At 48.8% G+C, this 16,712-nt stretch overlaps 1 long non-coding RNA gene across 2 annotated transcripts in view; it reads right to left on the bottom strand.

The window, feature by feature from the left end:
* The window catches only part of LOC120620467 (uncharacterized), a 260,449-nt gene that overhangs the window by 16,984 nt on the left and 226,753 nt on the right, over nt 1-16,712 (bottom strand). The window contains exons 4-5 of one of the 2 annotated variants that reach the window (XR_005657881.1): nt 9,410-9,601; nt 5,886-6,069 (exon numbers count right to left, since the gene is read on the bottom strand). This is a non-coding gene — a long non-coding RNA (uncharacterized LOC120620467). Of the gene's footprint in view, nt 1-5,885; nt 6,070-9,409; nt 9,602-16,712 lie in introns of those variants that run through there. The other variant, XR_005657883.1, reaches the window with a different exon arrangement.

Genomic DNA, 16,712 nt, shown 5'->3' with positions numbered 1-16,712 from the left:
TTCTCGGAAGCTCAGGAGCTGGGGGCATCCATGGAATGCTTTCATTATGGAGGCTCTGTATTGGACGGAAGACCTGCGACCTGCCTGCGTGGGCCACTGCCTCTGGAACTGCCAGAGTGAGGGACAGGTGGGCGTGTTTTCTCAGACTGGCTGCCCTGAACAGCTTCCCTGGGGGGCCCACGCAGGAGCCCAGCCACCACCGACAGTAGCAGCCAACACGCGCTGCACACCTATCATCCCACGCACTGGCGGTAAGGAAGGTTCTGCAGGCTCCAGGGAGGGCCCCGTTACCATCATCCAGGGACGATACCGAGGCACAGAAAGGTGGAAGATGTGGCACCGTGAGAGAATGAACCTCTGTTATATCAAGTCACCCAGTCGGTGGCTATTTGTTGCAGCCGCTGCAGGAAACTAATACGAGGGCTTTGCACGTGACTTGGCGTGTGGCCGTGAAGGAGGCCACCTCAGCACGCTCGACCAACTCGGATCGACTGGTAATGCCTGGAGGACGACGCAGACAGTGCGAAGTTTGGTTCCCTCGGGAAAGAAGGGAACGATTGATTAGCGATGTCTGCCAAAGGGAAGAGCTTAGTCGTGTCATGGCCCAGGTGTAAGGGGGACAGGTGGGAAATAGGATCTTTATTTTGGGCGGCCATGTGGACAGCCAAAAATCAGGGGTCTGACAGAAGAAAGGAAGAAAAGATATTAGGAAAAAGTAATCACGAGATTGGACAAGGTCAGGCAACTTACTGCTCACATAATCCCTACAACGATGTGGTTAACGGTCATACCCCACGGCGGACGGACACGCTCTGGGCCTCAGTTCAAGAACTAGGACAGACTCTCTCTTCATCTTCATCTCAGCTCCCTTGGCATGTCACCTCATTCTCAATATGACAGCTGCTGAATTATACATCTTACAGTGCGCACAGTTGGAGAGAAACCGGCTCTCTTTATGAATTCCTGGGGAAGCCCAATGCCGCATTAAATTAAGTCATTGTGGTCAGGGAGGCGGGTCCTGTAAGAACATTCTACTAAAACTAAGTGGGTAAACACAGATGCCTCCCACGTGACAGACAGACAGACAGAGTGAATGATGCAGTGGATTTGCACATCCTCCCTGTCATCTTGTGTCTCTGGCGAATATTCATGTGTTGACACCTTGAAGGCCAGAACCTCCACGTGACCCCCTTCCCATCTCCCCAGACGCTGGGATCACTCGGTAAACATTTGTTGAGACAGCGTCGAAGAATCGATACTTGACATTACAGTCAGACAGTATCATAAAGATGATCAGTGGACTAAATGCGCAGTGCGCCTCAGTAGAAAATCGAGCAAGCGTGCAGTGGAGAAGACAGTGCTGGGCTCGAAACAGCCCCGACGCCGTGTTTTGCTGAGTCTGCTCCTTGTGTCCGGCTGACGGGAGGTCCCTGGGGTGTGCTAAGGGCAGCACGTGGCCACCGAGGCCAGAGATCGCTTCGTTACCAGTGTGCTTCACACCTAAATGAGACCCAGCGGGGTAAGTTTGGAACGTGATTACCAGGGATTTTGCAAGGTGGCTCATTAACATAATTCCTCTAATTGGAAACCTAAGAAGCTCTTGTTGAAAAATTTCCACTAAATATTATAGGGCCATAATTCTTGCATCATTAGGCGCCTAGCTCTGAATTCTCATTTCAAACCTTCCTCCTATGACCTGTGAAGGGCTCAGCTCTAGAGGGCTTTGTCTCATTTAATAAACGGTGATCGAGCTGCTGTGTGTCGAGTACTGTATGGTGTGGAATATACAGATATAAGAGAGTCCCAGACCTCGAGAACCTCATTGGGAGGAAGGACGGACAAGTAGACAGATAATTGTAATGCAAAGGATATAGGGTATGTGTGTGCGTGTGTGTGAGAGAGAGAGAGACAGAGACAGAGACAGAGAGAGAGACAAAATATGAGCAAGATTTTGGGAAAACCTGACAGCTTGTCGGCTGGTGAGTGGAGTCGAGGTGGCGAAGGAAAGATCTCTAACTTGGCAATCCCTTAGCTATTTTAAGGACTGATCAGTGAAAATAGAAAGGTATTTCTGGTTGGGGAAGTGCCAGGTAGGACAACGATCTCAGGGTCTAGGAGTTCTTCCTAAATGCTATTCTTGCTCAATGTTAAAACGTAGCACAGAATTTTGCAGACACAGCTGTGAACAGGACAAGCTTGACAGGAACTCAGGCAGATAAGGGTGGCCAACTGCAAAGAAGAAGTCAACATGTAACTAACCAAAGAGTGCGTTTAAGCAGGGGCTAAGCCTCCCTTTGGGGAGATGGAGCTCAGGACGTGTGTCCCCTGTCTCCTCTATTTGTTACAAGTAAATAAAACTACATAACGACAACCACATCTCGTTCTTGAATGGCACATCCCAAGCAGCGAACCTTTTGAAATCGGTGACAGAACAGCATGTGCTAAGACCCAGTGGCATGAACTGAGACACGTGCTAAGGACAGCATCAGGTCCGGGTGGTGGCACTTTACTGGTGGCATCTCACCTGCATGGTAGTGCCGTAGGTCTGCCACTTCAGAGCAAATGGACAAGTGGAGACGGGCCTGTCTGCCTTGGTGAACGGGGGTCAGATGACCACACACCATAAAAGCCAGGGTCAGGATGCATTTTCAAAAGCAAAGAGGGAGAGTCGGAGGTGAAGGTGGACACCGGTCAAAACCACTTTCTGTATACATGCCCAGAGGATTATCCTCCCAGTAAAAGCCCCTTCCTCTTATCCTAGAAACTTTCCCCGCTCCCTCCAAGTCCCACCATCTTAATAGTCAGAGACATCGGGTCACAGTTCGTCCATACGGTCGATCGATTTGGAGGACAAGCACCTGCTTCGAGCCAGACCAATCAGGCTTCAGGAATGTGACCAAGTCTCCTAAAACGCAACTGTCACGTGCGTTTTAGGAGAACGAGACGGTCCTTAATTTCTCTCAGCTTCTCAGACGATTACTCCAGCCCCTCATTTACTGAGGCCCAAACTAGGGGTGGGGCGCTGACCTGTGGGATAGGACCATACAGCAAGACCCCCAGGCCCACCACTGTCCCGCCTGCTCGAGCAAAAGGGAGAATCGTTTCTCAAAGCGTAAGCCACTCCCTTGCCCTCTGCTCCCTATTCTTCCGCTAGCTTTTTTCATTATTTCAGACCCACGCCCACCCCACTTATTTTTGTCTGACATGATACAGTATCTATCTTGTGAGAAATGGCGAAATGGACTATAATAAATACATTGCTTAAGCGAGGAAAGTTGACAGGAATATAAATATGGAGCATGATATATAAAGCCCCACACATCCCAATGGCCTCGTTTATTAAAATCTCGCCATGCTAAATTTACGAGGAGCACTCGCCTCTCTATGGGTTGTCATAAGATGCCTTTTATGCTACCGCTCACGTCTAAACCCTCTCCAATTTCGCTATTAGCTGACCTTTCTCTCTGCGAACCTCAAGGACTGGCTGGCTACCATCCACCAGGGACTCGGCCTTTAAGTGTGTTCGGGGTGGGATCAGATTCGGATGAAAGTGGAGGTACGAAGCTCTGGTCAAGATCGAAGGGAAAGTTAAAATGGAATTATGCAAGGGATCCCGCTCTCCGGGCCATTCCCACGACTCGCCGCCTGTCTCATCAATTCTGAGCCAGATTCCCATTAAACGAAGTCCGCGTATCTAACTGATGTTTACGGAACACCTACTATGCTGTAACCACCGGCGAGACAGAAAAATAAACGGGCCACGGCTCTTGCCTTTCAAGTACTCGTAGCAGAAGGCGGGAAAGAAACGCACGCTCGTAGGGTTTCCACGCATTGTGATCAATGGGATAAGGAATCGGAAAGGCAAATAAGTAACCTTAGCGGCTGACAGTCTACGGTGGGCCAGACACTGGGCCGTCCTTACGCTGCTGTCCTGTATTTACGTAGGGATCTCTACCCCACAGTCACAGAAGATGAAGCTCGCAGTAGGGAGGTGACTTGCCTGAAGCAAACAGTAAGGGAGCCGAATTTAAAGACCGCCCTTTATTCCCTGGTTCCTTCTGATCCTGGCCTTTCGGATGGGCTCCCGGTACGGGTCCAGCCCTGGGTGATTGTTAATGCACTTCGGGGTCCGCGTACCTGCTTCAACCTGCCGCTTCTTGCTGCCACTCTCCCCGCTCCCTAGAGGTATGCTCGGGGGACGTATGCTGCACCGCCCTCGGCCCACGCTGATGGGGGTCTACGGATACTCCCTGCCTGCCACACGTTCTCTTTTCTTCCTGTAACGGGACCCTGGGACCCCCTTTGCCCCCTCCATCCACACGCTCGGATGAAGCTGACCTTGCTCCCACGGCTCAGACCCGGCACAGTCACGGTCACCGGTTCAGGAAACGGCGTGTGAGCCTGCCCAGTGCCATCAGAATTCGAGGGCTTCTGCTGGAGTCCTTGAGAAGGAGTGCTGTCTGTTGGCTGGGTTGCTAGGGAGATGGCGTATAAGCCTGAAGCCGTCCGAGCCCATTCTCTTTGGGGGAGAACTTGCTGCAGAATGAAGTCAACACAGACAAAGCGGAGCCAAGAAAAAGAGAGGATCGGTCCTTTACTTCCTTTCCGGTTCATTTTCAGCACTGGATACAGCCGAGCTTGAAACCTACACTCATCCCAGACTATCAAAGAGACAGTAAATACTCTTTTTAGCTTAAGCCAACTTGAATTAGGTTTCTGTCAGTTCAGTCAAAAAGAGTCCTAACTAATACATCCACCAACCTTATCTCTAAACTCCTAGAGGCTGGAGCTGAGACTTGGATAAAACCCACCATGTCATCCAGCCCCTAAATTCTCCGCCAGCTAGCCAGCTTTCCATCCAGGAGGGGGAGCAAAGAAGTCTGCTGGTCTCAGACCCAGAATCCTCTCTGTCAATTCACTCCATCATCTTCCTCAGTGAAACTGGGAGGAAAATTTGAGAAATGTCTCTTTGTAGAAGACAACCTCACGACGTTGGGTATTTTTGAAGCTGTTCTCCAGTCCGAGTTCTTAGGAGAAAGATGTATGGTGGAAGGCTAGGTATCTGGCCTTGAAAGATGCAAAACTCCCTCTCGTTATAGTACTAAATTAAATATGAAATTATATACAAAGGATGATTTGAACCATGAGACGAGACATAGGGGGGAAAACTGATGGAACTATAAAACGTCGTCTTAGCCACAAAAGAAAGAAGGAAAACTGAGATTTACCGCACACCGCCATGTAAGTACTATACTAAAATCCCATTCACATAGAAAACAACTCTGCATATCTTATAAGTAAACGCGCATTAGAGACATATATCAAGAACAATACAGTGGGCATCTGTGAGGGACCGGGGTGGGAATCAGGACGGAGGATGAATGCAGTGGGGATGGTGTGTAAAATGAGAGGGACAGACAAGGATGGAAGGAAGGACTAGAATAAAATACCCCAAAATATTCCCAGTAGTTGTACTTAAATCCAGGAGCATCCGCTTATCAGGAAGAGACACTCACTCAAGGAAGCTTAAATTCGAGGGTCGATTTTACAGACAAGGTTAGACAGGCCAGGCTGGCCTCGGAGGGCTGTGATCTTGGGTTCTCTCTCACCTTGCTCTTTACCAGGACCTCGTCCTCTCCCAAACCGACCTCCCCTCCTACCCTCCCGCGTCCTTCCCCCGCACCAGCTCCTTGCTCACCCATCGCCTCCCACAGCATCCGCCATGGAGGCGCCAATGGGTGCCTCCCAGAGGCAGCACCGGGCCCCCTCGCGATGGTTCTATGTGCCTCTGCGGCTCAGCAACCCTCCCTTCCCCCAGCCCACAGGCTCTGGGACTCCCCGCTGCCTTTGGGGGAGACAGATGGAACTGGCTGTCTACCCCTGGTTTAGACGGCACTGGCGATCGTGGAAGGGAACGGGATGGATTAGGGAGAATGAAAACGGGACCGGAGGCTCAGAGGAGAGCGGGAAGATGAGGTAGGTGGTGCACCTTTCACAGACGGTCCCCCGGAGCTGGGATTATGGGTGATTAGAATTGTTCGCACGATCCAATTTTCTAAAAACGGCGAGCTGGGGAAAGAACGATGCGTGATTAGCTCTGGAGTCAGACAGAACTGGGTTCAGGTTCTTGCTCTTCCACGTCTAGCTGTGGGACTCGGACTAGCGCCTTCCCCTCTCTGAACCTCCTTCTCCTCTGAGACGGGGCGTCGACCTTCTCATACGCTCCCGTGAGCATTAAGTGAGATAAAATAAGTAAAACCGGTGTCTCGTTTATAGCAACCACTCGGGAAATGCTATGATACATTATTATTAGTATACCTAACTTTTATCATTAAAAAGTCTTCAACCAACCAACAAAAAAAGCCTCGTAGACACGTCAGTTACCACCCCTGAGCTCCTTTTCCTACCCTATTCCTTCTTGGGATACAGAATTTATCTATGCTGGAAATGGCTGTTGAAAATTACCACTGTGCATCAATTTGCCCCTCCCCACCCCACACACATACACATAGTCAATAAACTAAGAGAGCTCCCTCTTCCTGGCAGCCCTCATCTACTCACTCTAATTGATCATCACGAGGCCTGCTCAGAGCGGCCGGGGCGCGTGTGTTAATCGACTGCACACCCACTTAATGAGGAACTCTCCAGCTCCCTGAGCATGGGCAGACGCCGCACGCCCCGCCTGCGCCCGCAGTGCATTCTGGGAGCCTTCGGGGGCGAGCAGGTCAGCAAGTGGTGCATCTGATCGATTCATTAGGAGCTTGGTGAGAGGTCTGACTCCAAGCCCAGCTAATTGCATAATTAAATCTCCACCCATAGTCCATCCCAACCTCGAATCCCAAGCTGTCCCCGGCCTGCCATCCCTGTGTGTTGGGGGGAGAGGGGGGGAGATATGAGCTCCGCTCAGGTCTGTCCACAGCAGAGACAGCCCCTCATTTCTGAGACCAAAAATGTGCCTTGAGAACCCCTGGGCACGGAAGTGGACTGACCTCCTCAAAAGCCTGTGTGAGGATTAAGGGGGATCATAGTGAGGTGAAGCTTAGCAGGACGAAACACATCAAGATGCGCTTCACAAGCGAAGCCTGCGCATCTGTTCTGCCAGACCGAGTTGGTCCTCTGTGTCCTATCCATATCTGTTCCCTTCTTCCGAAGTCACCGTACGGCTCTGTTTTTGTTCATGTGCAACCAGAATAATTTGTCTTTCCTAGGCTACCTTGAGTGGTCCCATGACATAACTCTGTTCAGTGAGATGTCAGCAGTAGACCTCACAAAAGGTGACCCTGCATAAATAAATAAAGGGGGGTGTGCCTCTGGCCCTTCGCCTTGCTGTCTTGAAGAGAGGCGATGCCTGGAGGCGCAGCAACCATTTTGCAACCATGAAGGCAACCTCTAAAGATGACCGAGCTGGGCATGGAAAGAGTTTGGATCCCTAACCGGCACTGTGAACAGCCTCTCTGGACTTGGTGCTCTGTGAGAAAATAAAGCCCTCCGGGTGAAACCACGGTGGGCAGCTGTTATCCGCATTTGGACACATCCTAGTTGATACAGACGCTGACCGCAGCCTGACACACGGATGAATCTGTGTGTAACAGTAATAGTAGCAATGATAACAGCAAAATATAAAGACCGTATGCTACAGCACAGGATTGTTGGGAGGACTGGGTGAGGTTAAGTAGTTAAAACTCTCAGTACAGCGAAAGGCACGTGGCAAATGTTCATGAATCTTGGCTTTTATTGGAAGTTGAGGCTGAGAGCGTTTATGAGACTTGTCAAGAAGTCTCTGATAAGACTGACCGAGAAGCTGGAGGAGAAATCAACACCAAGATTTGGGAACCACAAAAGAAGTGCGAACACCAGCCCCGGACTCTGGCACCCTGCCCGTTAGCGAAGATCCTGGATTTGTGTTACAAGCTGTGTGACTTCAGGCAAATGGCTTCATCTCTTGGAACTTCCGGTTTCCTTCTTGTGCAAAACACGGGTAATCGTAAGGATTCAATGAGACGTGCCCATTGTGAGGGTTTCATACCTGTGGCTAGCACTTGTGGTCGATCCCACTTGGAGATGGGCAGGAATCTTAAAGGCGAGACTCTCACAGGCCCCGAGACAGGATGGGAGACAATCTTTCAGCAAAGGTGCTTTCCAGCAGGTACCATGAAAAGCGAGAGGAGGCACTCAGCATATTCCTCGCTTTGATAAAAACCTCTCCGAGAGGCAGTAAATCACCGAATCCTCGGTTCCACTAAATCAAACATACGGCAGATTCCACTGGCGTTTAATACCGATACGACAGCCCCCAGGAATAACAAGTGAAAGCAATTAACTTTAATGGGTTCCAACGCACCCAATCTGCTTGATTGCCGTGTGTACACCTGACGATCTTCCTTTCTTTGTTGTTGTTGTTTGCACGTGGTATCAATAAAGCCTATTCGTAACGTTTTCAAAAGGCTCTCGTTTTTAAGATGCATTCGGGGAAGTTGCATCTGCACCACCTTGCTGCAGGGCTCACCCGAAACCCTGAGCAGAAAGAAAGTCGCGGGGCTCGTCGGAATGGCGAAGGAGGGCTCAGGTCTCTAAACGGAGGGACAACCCCAGCCTTCTCAGCGGCAGAGGACGGAAGGGAGGAGGCCCAGGCCTGTGGGCTCGCCCCATCTTGTCCTCACCAGGGTGCGGGACAAACAGCTGGGGTGGAGGCACGACGCCGACCCCGGGGGAGGAGACGGTGAGACTCAGGCACAGTCTGCTCTGCCCGCCTGGAGGGGACACCCCTGCGGTAGACGGAGTCCGTGGCCTCGATGTTACGACACCTCCTTGGATCGTGTTCTTTCCCATGGGACTGGCACCCCTTCCACTACGAGGACCAAATATATTTCCCTGCCCCTTGACTTTGAGTCCAAACATGTGACTTGCTGTGGCTAACAGAATGGGGTGAAGGTGACCGGGCACGAGCTAAGAGCTTACGGCTTGGGAGACCTTGAAAGTTTCCAGTTATCATGTGACCGGGCCTGGGCTAGCCTGCTGGTCCCAGGTGGAGAAGTCGCGACACACAGAGCAGAGCAGCTGAGTCGAGCCCAGCCTCGCTCAGCCGGACCCCAGCCATGCCACAGTCTGAGAGCTAAATACATGTCTACTGTCGATTTATTCATTAAATGCCACTCGGAGGTTGGTTTTTAAAAATGTAGCACAAGGTCTTTGGTATCACAATGAAAACCTTGGAATACTTTGAGAATTTGGTGACAATATGCAATTTTCTGGGAAGTTTCCCAGCTTCAAAACGTCCAATCAGCCATGGTGGGAGTATTTATACCTTATAAATCAGTAAACGCTACACACTAGGGCTCGTGCGCTTCGCAGAGAGCTGGCTTACCGGCCAGCATACCAACGCCTCCCACGGTCAGCGGTGACATCTTACCGTTCGGATAGCAGCAGTGTCCCATGAAGGAGCCCATCTTCCTCCACTGTCCTGCACAGGGGGTGACCTGGAGCTGCCAAGCAGACGTCAAGGTCAAGGATCTGTGTTCGAGCTGCAGCTCTGCTACTTAGCCGTGGTGCGATCCTGGCGCCTATCGAGTTCCTCACACTGCCGAAGCCTCGCTCTCCACTCCTGTAAAATGGAAATCATAAAATAGTATCTAACTCGTAGGGATCTTAGTCGGAGTCGAGGAAATAAAAGGGGCGAAGCACACGGCGCTGAGGTGTCGGGGACACCTCCTCAGCACACGATGAGTGACAGCTGTCATTTCTCGATTCCTGTTCACGTCATCTTCGCCTGAGTTATTTGCAGTCGCTTCCAATCGACCTCCCTCTCACCTCCCTCTTGCTGGTCTTGCCCCCTTTCACTGCATCCTCCCCACAGCAGAGAAAAGCTGCGAAAACACAGACATGACTGTATCGCTCCCTTGCTCGAAACCCTCCAGGTGCTCCCCTTTACCTCAAGAGACGGTCCCACAAATGGGAAACTCGGAGAGGTTAAGAAGTTTGCCCAAGGTCAGATAGTAAGTAACACAGGGCGGGAATTCCACCTTCCATCTCTATATTCTGCCTTCTAAACCGCTATGCTACCCTGAGGATGAAAACGGGCCGCATAGACGAGCAGATGCAGTCACGAAAGGACAGAAAGATGGAAGGAGGGTTGGAAATCCAGAAAGGATGGCAGACTCTGGAATGAGAGGATGGATGGGTGGATGGAGCAAGGCGTGGAAGGGTAGGAGGATGGAAAGATAGAAGGATGAAGGGACTGCAGGATGGAAAGATGTAGGGATTCTCCTAAGTTGCATCTCTCCTTCTCTCTGGCCCAACCTTTCCTCTCAAGGGCTCCTCCCACATGCCGAGAATGCACCTCGTCCCGCGGACTCCTCCCCTTCCTGGCCCTGGTTCCCCTTCGCCCTTGCCATCCCCCGTACAATTCGCCTCTAAGCAACTCTCCCTTGGTGATCAGCTTCCAGCAAACTGACCTCTTCTGTCTTCTTTCAGAATCTCAGGTGTTCCCATTTCCAGGGACCAAACTGGTATCTTAATAGCTAATGTACACTAGGCACTTATTGCATGCTAGTTATACAACTATCTCACTTAACGTTCACGATACCCTCATACAGTAGGTATCGTTATTTTTTCCATTCCGAAGACGAAGAAACAGAGTCCCAGAGAGCTTAAGTAATTTGCCCGTAGTTACACAACTACAAAGTGGTGGTGGATCCAGGGTTAGGCAACCAGACCCCAGCGTCCACACTCATAAGGACGGCATTGTGCTGCTGTGTCTCCTTAGCTGCCTCCGCTGTTAGCTCCATTCTCCGTATTTGGGTAGACAGGCTGTTATCAGTCCATGAGGGCTAGAGTCACCATGTCTCTTCTGACCTCAACTAAGGTATTTCTCATACACCTGCCAATTTATACTGAGCTGCAGTCACGAATAGCTGTGGAGTACGGGTTACAGAATACATCACTATTACCAAACTGGAGTGATATGGGCCAAAGAAGATGCTTTCTACATGGGATTAAAAAGTCTGACATCCTCCCTGAGAAGAACACTCCTACGCAGGGCATGGCCTAGTTGGGTCAAAAGACCCATGGTGGTTTCAGAATCTAGCAAACCTGGATTCTAGCCTCAGCTATGCCATTCATTTAAGCCGTGTGACCTTGGGCAAACGACTTAACATCTCTCAGCCTCAGTTTTCTTATCCGCAAAAATGGGAAGAATATTCGTGGCAGCTAGCATGAACAGCTGTGAGAATTAAATGAGGTGAGGTGTCCCAAGGGCTTGGCACAATCAGAAATACACAGATGATAGTTATCGTGGTGGCTGTTATATCTTGACTGTAGCAGGTCCTCTCCAGGCAGATAAGCTGCCTGGAAATTTTCTAAACTGTGCTAGACTGTAGAATAATCGCCTTCTACTATTAAGGCACATGATATAGCATAAGCTCCATCTGGGGAGAAAGGCTACATTTCAATGTGTGTGTGAAAAAAATCGACTTTGACAAAATGTCCAAGACCCTTCACCTCCGTGCTCCTTTCTCCCTCCCCACAGGCCCCCGACTCCTGCCACGGCATCAGTTGGGTGAGCTCCACCTCTGGGTTGATTAGCTTTCCCTTAACTGTCAGGGTTCAATGGAATTTAATTTCATTGGGAGGAAGTGGTTTGGAAATCAAGGTCATTTCATTTCTGAAAGGCAGCTGAAGGACTGCCTTGCTCAAATGATCTCTCTGCCATTTATTCCCCTTAAAATGAAAAGTACAGTGGTTCATACGATGGCTTCAAGGTCATGTTAGATCACCTTTCCAAATAAGAGAAGAATTCTTTCTATGGGATTTTAATGAGGCCGAGTACAACTAATTCCTCCTTCGGTACTTATCACATCTTCTTTCCTTTCTGTAATCAATGCCAGTGTAACGCTCCTCACACACACAAACGGAGCTGAAGAAAGTCGTGTGATTACCCTTGATTTTTCCTTCATGAAAGGAAGGTGGGGGTTATCCACTGCATTCAGCCTGCATAAATCTGAGGGCTCTGGCTCTACACGCATGTCAGCAGCAGCATCAGGAGTCAGCGTGACACACAGGTCTCCCCTTCGCCTGATCCACGGAAAATAATTAGACATCGAGAATATCAAGTCATGTGCATGTTGTCAGTCAATAACCATGTATTGAGCGCCACGAAGGGCTCAGTAGGGTGTTAGGTGCATGAGAGTGGGGGTTGCAAAGGAGACTAGGAGCTTATTTAGTTTTGGTGAGACAGACAATTAGCAGGTAAACAGCCTGGTCCCAGAACAGCAAAGTCATGTGTGTGGTGGTGGTGAAGGGGTTGGGGGGAGGCTAGGAGAATGTTCCAGAGGAGGTGAGGCTTGAGTTGACCTTGGAAGCACAAGCAGGATTCAGACCATTCACATCTCAATATTTCCTGAGTGCCCAACGTAGCTGGGCATTGTACAAGTGCTTCACATGCGAGACTTGGTTATTCCTCACTTCAGCACTGAGGGGCAGGTGCTATCTTTACACCCACTTTGCAGATAAGGAAATTAAGGCTCAGAGACATTGAACCAGCTGCTCAAGGACACAGAACCGTGATAGAGCTGAGATTCAAACTCAAGACCCTAAGACAAAAAAGGGAGAGAAGAATGGAACCCATTGAAGAGGGAGAGGCCATACAGGTCGGACAGGGACGAAACTGGACCAAACCTTCATTAAGTGGCCACAAGCCAAGCTCTGTGGTAAGTGTATCTCCTCGGATACTTTTTATTTTCATCGTAGTCCTTGTCTATCTGCTATTGTCTTACTTGGGTTGTTTATGTATTTTGTCAGTCTATTCCTCCCTCAGCACCCAGTTCCCTGACTGGCACGGAGTAGGCGATCAACAGGTGCATATGGTACGGCAGACTGAATCTCGTCTCCCGAGACCCGAGGCGAGGAGGGTGCTGCACTGTGAACTGCGACGAGGCACGCGGTCCATGCCTGCCTGGTGCCCCGGTGTCAGCACCTTGAACAGCGCCCAACACTCCAGTAGAAAGCAGATCCAAGTTCAGCTAAATTATTAGTCCCTCTTGCTGATGGACAGAGCCACTTTGCTAGATACCGAGCCAGAGGAAACTCACTGCCCTGAATCCATTCTCAAAAAGCCATAAATGCCTGGCTGGACCACATCCCCGGGACTCTCCTCTGCGCGTGTCCACCTCCTGCATGATCCTAAACGGGAAGCACCCTCTGAACGCCACGATCTCACCCCCGACCTCTTTTCATGACTTTGTGCTTTCCTAAGGAGTGTTTATTCACGCAGTTCCTGTTTGGGTAATCGTTGAAATGATGTCTAATTATGCGATGATGGTAAATAATAATAATCACCTTACCTGCGACATGTTCTGTATTTGTTATGGGCGAGGATTTTATGCAACTCACTAAGAAACGTTTTAAGGTAAGAATGCTGATTTAAGAAGGAAGGGAGGGTGCTTTTTCGAACATTTGGTTAACAACACTATCTCTATCCAACTGCTATTCGGGAAAGGCCCCATATTTTTTTCTATCCATCCCTGGGGCTGTAGTCTTTGGATAGCTTTCCCATGGCAACTATTAATAACAGCCACTCTTAATTCAGCACTTACAACGTGCCAGGTCCTCTTTAAATTCGAATTAAAATTCAGTGCAAACTTGACTTAAGAGACCAAAAGGTATCATAAATGACTAAGCAGGCTGGGTTGGGGACATAACAGGAGTGATGGTGTCTGAGGTGAACTGTAACATCTCTCTTAGATGTGTGCCTCATCTAAGAGAGACAGCTACCACTCAGCTACAGCCGAGTACTGCCATTTGGAAACGGTGTGGAAACGGTGCTGACAATTCTTCTAACTTTTCGAGAGAAGCCAGAAATCTGGATTTCCATGTGAAATTCCCAACAACCTGTGTGCTGCCCATTTACAACCTCTCAATCGCAGGCATCCACCATCAGAAGCCTCTGGGAAAGGCTGATCTCTGAGCAGGAGCCCTGTCGACTCTGTTGATTGTGGCACGGGGGAAGGGGAGGAAGAATTGTATCGAGCCAACGTGTAAGAGCCCGTTTCTCACGGAGGCAATTTCAGAGGACAAAGAAATATCATCAGAAGCCTTGGTAAAGAAGAGAGGCCGGTGAAGGAGATTGATATCATTACTGGCAGGAGATAAGGAGATAAACAGACCAACCAGAATCATGAAGAAAACTGTCCTCCCCCATGGTCCCCAGGTTGGAGGGAAGGGAATGCCACGTATCCCCAGGGGCTGCCAAAGTCTGGGCCCCCAGGATCATCAAGGACAGAAAGACGCTGATCCTGGCTTTTATGTCCCCGGAGGAAGAGGCCTCATGCTCTTCCTAGCTCAGTTGAAATGTCATACCTCAAGGAATTCTTATGGTCGAGTTATAGCCTCTCGACAGTGCCTCCCCATAACTCCTAGACCTCCCCTCGGTAACATTCATTAGGCACGTGATTATCTGTTTATGTCAGATCCATCTCCCTCATGAATAGAACAGAGATATTATCCATCTTGTTTTACCACTACATCCCAAGCCTCACAGTGCTTGAAACGTAGTAGGAACTCGATAGACAATGACTTATAAATGAACCAGTGAATGAATAGACATTGGACCTTAGGCACAGGTCACCTGGTTGTACGGCGCCTCACCTGGGAATCAGGGACAAGAACAGCACCTCTTAGAATTGCTGTCTTCTCTGCGCTAGAACCCACAGAAAATTTGTACACCGTGTGTTTCATCTGCTCTCCACAACAGGCATGTGAGGTTGGCAGCATTTTTATCCCAACTTTGCACTGAGGAAACCCAGGCTTGACACATTTAAATGACTTGCCACGTCACCTTGCTAGGAAGTAAAGCAATGCAGAGTCCAACCCAATTCTGTATGAGTCTTTATCACCCTCCCTACAGGAATCTGGAGGGTGAGAGAGCCATTTTGTCAAACCGATGGGAAGCAGAGCAAGAGCCATAAAGGCCTTTATTCTGGGTCTTGAAGGGTGAACGAGGAATGGCAAGGCAGAGGGAGCAGACAAAGTATTTGAGGTGGAAGGAATGACTCAGGCAGAAGCATAGAAATACAAGGTTCATTCAAGAAACGGCGAGTGGATCATGTTCGATAAAGGGCAGTCCTGAGTAAGGCTGAAACCATATGATGCCAACTTGAAATTCACTCATCCTCTCAGTAATTATTTTTTGAGTGCCTACCATGCATGAGGCTCTGTGCCAGGAGATACGGAGAAGGAGCCAAGCACCTTGGCTTCCTGTCCCCATGAAGCTGACAATCTAGCACCCTGATACACTGACTCCATGTCATTGTGGCGAGGATAAATGAAGAAATTACTCTGCAAAGTTAAACCGTGCTATTCAAATTTTTTCTCTGTTCTTCTATGCCAGTTAAATGCTTCATGGAGATTAAGCAAACACTCCAGTTCAAGCTGGCTTTCATGGAAAGAGAATTCATTGACTCGAGTAAGAGAAAAATCAAGAGTAATCTGGCCCTGCTGATTTGTGGCGCTTCACCAAGTGGGCAGGACAGAGTTTACCATGACTCTGCTCAGCTTTCGTGTGTGTGGGGACTTCATTCTCGGGCAGCCTAGCCACTCTCAACAGCTCCAGACCTCACACCTTCTCAGCTTCAGATCCCACTGAGATGAAGCTACTCTTTCCCAATCCCTAAACCTGAGTTCAATTCTCATTGGCCAGAAAGTGACCACGTGCTCATCTTAGATCCAATTACTATACCTGTAGGTGAGATATGCTAATTGGCTTAGCCTAATCAGGACCTCCTTCTTCTCATGCAGCCCCCCACCCCCACAAAACAATGCCTAAGAGGTAAAAAAAAAGTGGTTCTTCAAGGAAAAATTTATCAGATAGCCACATGCAAAAGAATGAAGCTGGCCCACTACGTTACTCCACACACAGAAATCAATTCGAAATGTTAAACCTGGAACCGTAAAACTCCTAGAAGAAAAACAGGTAGTAAGCTCCTTGACATAGGTCTTAGTGATGATTTTTTTGAATATGACACCAGAAGCAAAAGCAACAAAAGCAAAAATAAACAAGCGGGACTATATCAAACTAAAAAGCTTCTGCACAGCAAAAGAAGCTATCAAGAAAATGAAAAGGCAACCTTTTGAATGGGGGAAAATATTTGCAAATCGTGTATCTGATAAGGACTTAATATTCAAAATATACAATGAACTCATACAACTCGATAGCAAAAATAAATAAATAAATTTTAAAAGTGGGTAGAAGATCATTAGTCATTAGGGAAATAAATGCAAATCCAAACCACAATGAGACATCACGTCACACCTATTAGAATGCTTGTTATCAAGAAGACTAAGAACAACAAATTGGCAAGGATGTAGAGAAAAGGGACCCCTCGGGCACTGGCGGTGGGATTATAATTTGGTGCAGCCACTGTGGATAACGTTATGGAGATTCCTCAAAAAATGAAAGAATAAAACTCCCACATGACCCAGCAATTCCACTTCTGGGTATTTATCCGAAGAAAACAAAAATACTAACTCGAAAAGATACATGTACCCCCATGTTCATTGCAGCATTATGTACAATAACCAAGATATAGAAACAACCTAAGTGTCTATCGATGGATGAATGGATAAAGATGATAGGGCGCATACGTGTGTGTGCACGTGTGTGTGTGTGTGTGTGTGTGTATATACATACATACAGTGGAATATTATTCAGTCATAAAAAA

This window comes from Pteropus medius, unplaced genomic scaffold (assembly GCF_902729225.1).
Source record: "Pteropus medius unplaced genomic scaffold, Ma_sr-lr_union100, whole genome shotgun sequence".
In the NCBI taxonomy this organism is placed as follows: domain Eukaryota; kingdom Metazoa; phylum Chordata; class Mammalia; order Chiroptera; family Pteropodidae; genus Pteropus; species Pteropus medius.
This window is presented reverse-complemented; position numbering and strand designations above follow the sequence as displayed.